Raw genomic sequence first — 6,978 nt, 5'->3', positions numbered from 1 at the left:
CTCGATTTTTCCGGACTAACACGATACAACGTGCTAACCCGTTGAAAGTTTCATCGCAGTGATCGCAGGCTTTGCTAACCGCAATAAGTAGAAAATGAAACAATGCTTTTTATTTCAGATTTTAACAGACACCAAGATATTCAGCTCTCGCATTTTTCGAACAAATCATTAGCAACACACATTTCACGGACACTATAGCTGCGCTTCCCAGGTGGCGAGTCTACAACTAAACAATGGTGATATTTTTCAGATTTTTGCTGATGTTTTCTTATGTTATATTTTTGCTTACATTTAATCATGAATAATAATAATCAATTGATAAATTTTGAACAAAATTGGTTGTATTCATCAGTATGCACATGTTTTATCATCCCTATTAAATTTGTATTTGTATATAATCAACCTCAGATTTCATCTGAGATTTTCAAATATATTGGACAGTTTTTTTCATACGTTTTTAGATAATACGTGAATATTTATTTTTTTACGCATATTTGTAAGGTTCTACCGGCAGTAATCGTTCGAATTCAAGTAAATTCTCGGTTGATTTTTCAAATGGACGTATGAGCAAGTGACAGTTTCTCTTTGTTTACTTTCTGTTTCAATAATTATGACATGATTAGGCTATTCGCAACGCTGTGATGGATATCTGTTGTAAAATGACAGGTTGTCGTATAATTTAAAACTGTCCAAAATAAAACTCGAGCTTGATGATCTCAACGCGAAGATTCAAAATCTGTTCTACATTTGTCTGTTAATGCATTGGAGTCATGTCAACTCACTGTGAAATTTCAAATCAGAAAAACACAAACAAAATAAATGATTTCAGAAAACGATATAAAGTTTTGTCACGAACTTCTAGAGAAAATTTCTGGATGGTAGTGAACTACAGTGCTTTTAAATTATACTGTATTATTCAGTGCAGAACATTTCCTGCTTATATTGACAATTTCTGATATGTCATTCGATGCTTTGACATTTCGCCTGTCGAATCTCGCCACCCACACTCACGTAAAAAATTTAAAACAGTGTTTTATTCGTGTTTCAAATTTTAATTAATTTGAAACAAATTAGTCGAGCAGTTTGAAATCTGTTTCAAATTTGTGCTCGAAAAATAGAACTAGATCTCAGCGTTGTGATTGACATGGTTTAGTCGCAGATCTAAAATAGGTTAACCCATACCATAAATAAAATAAACATAGATTTCTCACTGTACGGTGACACTAACAGCACCTCTAGTGACAAACGGGTGTACTTTTTTCCATTAGCTACTGTCATAAATCAAATAAACATAGATTTCCCAGTGTAATAGTAATGTAGTTGAGCAACCCGTGACACCAAAAGCACCGTCAGGTGGAGAATGGGTGCGTAAATGCTCCTAAAATGCATGCAAAAAGTTGCCTGCGCATTTAACACAACCACAGTAGCTAATGGAAAAAAGTACACCAGTTTGTCACTAGAGGTGCTGTTAGTGTCACCGTACTGTGAGAAATCTATGTTTATTTGATTTATGCTACTGTGGTTGTGTTAAATGCGCAGGCAACTTTTTGCATGCATTTTAGGAGCATTTACGCACCCATTCTCCACCAGACGGTACTTTTGGTGTCACGGGTTGCTCAACTACATTACTATTACACTGGGAAATCTGTTTATTCGATTTATGCCCATACGTAATAAAACAGCGTTGCGAACAACCTTACAAGTTGATTTTACGATTCTGTTTGAAAGTCGAAAATTCCCGGTATCATTTATACAAAGAGTTGAGTGATAAATGTAGAAACCGTTTGGTAATTAATAAGTAGAGTTTACGGCCGTTTGGAAAATCAACCGAGAATTGCACAATTCTCGGGTAATTTTTCATAAGGGCGTATAAGCGAGCGACAGTTTCTCTTTAATCACTCTCTCTTTCGATTATTGTGATGTGATTAAAAAGATTTTCTTTGATATCACTATTCTGTTTGAAAGTCAAAAGTTTCGGGTATCATTTCATGCAAAGAGTAGAGTGACTATAATCAGAGTGGCGACAGCTACCAGTTCCAAACGAGCAAACGACCTGTCAATTCAATGTAAAGCTAATGAAATGTTTTGAATTGTTGCCAACATTACGGATGAGAAGTCGTCACTCTGGTTATAGGCACTCTAGCAAAGAGTTGAGTGATAAACGTGGAAACCGCTTGGTAATTAATAGAAGAGAAAGTAATCAAAGAGAAACTGTCACTGTCAGTTTCATATACAATTCGAATCAGTTCGTCAAAATCGCTAAATGTTTCTGTGTGTGTGTGTTTTTATTCTTACGTGAATACTTATTACTTTACTGTGGGACGCCTTTTTCGAAATTTATTCTGTACAAGAATAGGAAGAACATAATCGTGAGTGTCTCTTGTTGTATTTAAGGTAGCATTTTTAGGTATATTTTCTCCATACCATTGGAAATGTGTTCAGTAATTTATAATAAAATTGTTTGTAATATGAGTGAATCAATAGCCAATGAACCATTAAGGGCTTGAAATTTTTAACACTTACTACCCTAGCATTCCGGAAGTCAAATCCGAATAAAATTCAACAAGAGCTCATGAGATGGTAAAACCTTTTATTTAGTTTTATGACCGGAGGACCGAGTGTCATATACAATTCGAATCAGTTCGTCAAAATCGCTAAATGTTTCTGTGTGTGTGTGTGTGTTTTTATTCTTACGTGAATACTTATTACTTTACTGTGGGACGCCTTTTTCGAAATTTACTCTGTACAAGAATAGGAAGAACATAATCGTGAGTGTCTCTTGTTGTATTTAAGGTAGCATTTTTAGGTATTTTTTCTCCATACCATTGGAAATGTGTTCAGTAATTTATAATAAAATTGTTTGTAATATGAGTGAATCAATAGCCTTCTAAGCAGCCCATTTTTTAAGTAGTTATCCACACTTAAAAGTTCGCGCGACGCAACCGAACAAACTTCTAAGCTGCTTCTAGAATACATTGTTCAGCTTCTATGCAACGAAAAAGTTTACGCCAAACTTGTTCTGTACTTCTAAGTTGCCAAAAATACCACGGTACTCTTAAGCAGCGAGAAAGTTCACGCGGAACTTGTTCTATACTTCGAACTGTCAAAAATTGCCACGTGTTTTCTTAAGCAACTAGAAAGTTCACGCGGAACTTTATCTGTACTTTCAAGTTCTCAAAAGTTCCTCGTGTACTTTTAAGCAGCAAGAAAGTGGATTTTTTAAGTAATTGTGAAACTTCTGGTTGCTTGGGACGTTTCTACTGACATTAAGAATCATTCCAGGTCGGGGCTCGAACATATGACGTTTAGTTTGTAAGACCAACTGAACATTGAACAGTCAACTCGTGCATAAAGGACAGATGCTCATGGTAAAGTACATAATGTTATATTAGTATAATCAGAAATTTGACCATGCCTTTTCTCCTTGCTAATGGTTGAAATTACTGTGTACATGATAATGTTGAATATCTTAAACTGATTAAACAAACAATTGAATTTTAGTTTAACGTTGTACAGTTCATAGTAATTGATAGTATTATCATAGTAATTGATAGTATTATCAGCTAAACCTAATTATATTTCGATCCTAACTACTGCAAAAAAAAAAGGATTGTCAATACTTAAGATCGACACATAGATTTATTTCTTAGCCAAAACACATACTCACTCGTTTGGTTGCACAAGGAATTATACTAATTTTGTTGCTGTCATAATATAAGTTTTTTTCGTTTATAAATCCTGTTCAATCAAAGCTTCTCAGTGATTTTGGCAAAATATGTTTTATCTGAAAATCAGATTCTATCTGAACGCGACGCGAAGCGAAGCGATGCGAAACTTGATAGTTCGCTAGGAGTTGCGGAATAGAGCTCCGTTCATTTAAGTTCAACAGAAAAATGACACGAATGTCAGAGAGAGCTCGATGTATTGCGACTAGTGACTCATCGCATCGCGCTCGCTCTGACATGAAAAGCAATGTCTGGGCATCCCTTCTGTAGAACTTGACCTTTCTGTTTCAACAGACTTCGCAGCCGATTCATAGCGTACAGAATCATTGCATGGCTAGTACTACGATCCTGTCAAGTTTAGCTTCGAATCGCGTGTCGCTTTCTCTCTGGCATCACCCTTAAACAACATGCACAAATGTATATGCGGAAAACACTATAAATAACCAATTTTAAACAGCACACATAGTGCCTGTTCTACAGACGAATAAAACATGCCGCAAGGCACTGTGCTCAATCACTGAAAACATTTCTGGCTTGTTATCTCGAAGGGTAAAATCGATGCGAATTACAGTTTCACTATCTTTGCGGCATTTTGTCGCTGGCTTGTCGTATCGCAGTCTTTCTTCTTCTTCTTCTTCTTCTTCTTCTTCTTCTTCTTCTTCTTCTCTTTCTTCTGCTATTACTTTTTATTCTTCTTCTTCTTCTTCTTCTTCTGCTTCTTCTCATTTCTTCTGGTTGGCGTCACCTCACTTGAGATGATGCCGATTTGATGGCACAGCAACTTAGGCTATACTGTCAGATTCGTGGACTTCTTTTCACTGGACTACAAGCGAAAATCCAAGTCGTCAAAGTACGGATAAAAATCCTTTCTTTCTTGCGAAATACTCGATTTTTCCGGACTAACACGATACAACGTGCTAACCCGTTGAAAGTTTCATCGCAGTGATCGCAGGCTTTGCTAACCGCAATAAGTAGAAAATGAAACAATGCTTTTTATTTCAGATTTTAACAGACACCAAGATATTCAGCTCTCGCATTTTTCGAACAAATCATTAGCAACACACATTTCACGGACACTATAGCTGCGCTTCCCAGGTGGCGAGTCTACAACTAAACAATGGTGATATTTTTCAGATTTTTGCTGATGTTTTCTTATGTTATATTTTTGCTTACATTTAATCATGAATAATAATAATCAATTGATAAATTTTGAACAAAATTGGTTGTATTCATCAGTATGCACATGTTTTATCATCCCTATTAAATTTGTATTTGTATATAATCAACCTCAGATTTCATCTGAGATTTTCAAATATATTGGACAGTTTTTTTCATACGTTTTTAGATAATACGTGAATATTTATTTTTTTACGCATATTTGTAAGGTTCTACCGGCAGTAATCGTTCGAATTCAAGTAAATTCTCGGTTGATTTTTCAAATGGACGTATGAGCAAGTGACAGTTTCTCTTTGTTTACTTTCTGTTTCAATAATTATGACATGATTAGGCTATTCGCAACGCTGTGATGGATATCTGTTCTAAAATGACAGGTTGTCGTATAATTTAAAACTGTCAAAAATAAAACTCGAGCTTGATGATCTCAACGCGAAGATTCAAAATCTGTTCTACATTTGTCTGTTAATGCATTGGAGTCATGTCAACTCACTGTGAAATTTCAAATCAGAAAAACACAAACAAAATAAATGATTTCAGAAAACGATATAAAGTTTTGTCACGAACTTCTAGAGAAAATTTCTGGATGGTAGTGAACTACAGTGCTTTTAAATTATACTGTATTATTCAGTGCAGAACATTTCCTGCTTATATTGACAATTTCTGATATGTCATTCGATGCTTTGACATTTCGCCTGTCGAATCTCGCCACCCACACTCACGTAAAAAATTTAAAACAGTGTTTTATTCGTGTTTCAAATTTTAATTAATTTGAAACAAATTAGTCGAGCAGTTTAAAATCTGTTTCAAATTTGTGCTCGAAAAATAGAACTAGATCACAGCGTTGTGATTGACATGGTTTAGTCGCAGATCTAAAATAGGTTAACCCATACCATAAATAAAATAAACATAGATTTCTCACTGTACGGTGACACTAACAGCACCTCTAGTGACAAACGGGTGTACTTTTTTCCATTAGCTACTGTCATAAATCAAATAAACATAGATTTCCCAGTGTAATAGTAATGTAGTTGAGCAACCCGTGACACCAAAAGCACCGTCTGGTGGAGAATGGGTGCGTAAATGCTCCTAAAATGCATGCAAAAAGTTGCCTGCGCATTTAACACAACCACAGTAGCTAATGGAAAAAAGTACACCAGTTTGTCACTAGAGGTGCTGTTAGTGTCACCGTACTGTGAGAAATCTATGTTTATTTGATTTATGCTACTGTGGTTGTGTTAAATGCGCAGGCAACTTTTTGCATGCATTTTAGGAGCATTTACGCACCCATTCTCCACCAGACGGTACTTTTGGTGTCACGGGTTGCTCAACTACATTACTATTACACTGGGAAATCTATGTTTATTCGATTTATGCCCATACGTAATAAAACAGCGTTGCGAACAACCTTACAAGTTAATTTTACGATTCTGTTTGAAAGTCGAAAATTCCCGGTATCATTTATACAAAGAGTTGAGTGATAAATGTAGAAACCGTTTGGTAATTAATAAGTAGAGTTTACGGCCGTTTGGAAAATCAACCGAGAATTGCACAATTCTCGGGTAATTTTTCATAAGGGCGTATAAGCGAGCGACAGTTTCTCTTTAATCACTCTCTCTTTCGATTATTGTGATGTGATTAAAAAGATTTTCTTTGATATCACTATTCTGTTTGAAAGTCAAAAGTTTCGGGTATCATTTCATGCAAAGAGTAGAGTGACTATAATCAGAGTGGCGACAGCTACCAGTTCCAAACGAGCAAACGACCTGTCAATTCAATGTAAAGCTAATGAAATGTTTTGAATTGTTGCCAACATTACGGATGAGAAGTCGTCACTCTGGTTATAGGCACTCTAGCAAAGAGTTGAGTGATAAACGTGGAAACCGCTTGGTAATTAATAGAAGGGAAAGTAATCAAAGAGAAACTGTCACTTGCTTATACGCCCTTTTGAAAAATTAACCGAGAATTTGTTTAAAAGCATCACCATCGCGCTATCTCGTGATAAACACTCCGATTGGATTCTTCAATATAAACTGTTTGCAAGGTTTGCAAATGCATTACCTTATTTTTACGATGTGGT

Source organism: Malaya genurostris, chromosome 3 (genome assembly GCF_030247185.1).
Source record: "Malaya genurostris strain Urasoe2022 chromosome 3, Malgen_1.1, whole genome shotgun sequence".
NCBI lineage: Eukaryota > Metazoa > Arthropoda > Insecta > Diptera > Culicidae > Malaya > Malaya genurostris.
The sequence above is the reverse complement of the archived record's forward strand: the minus strand, read 5'-3'. Positions refer to the sequence as shown.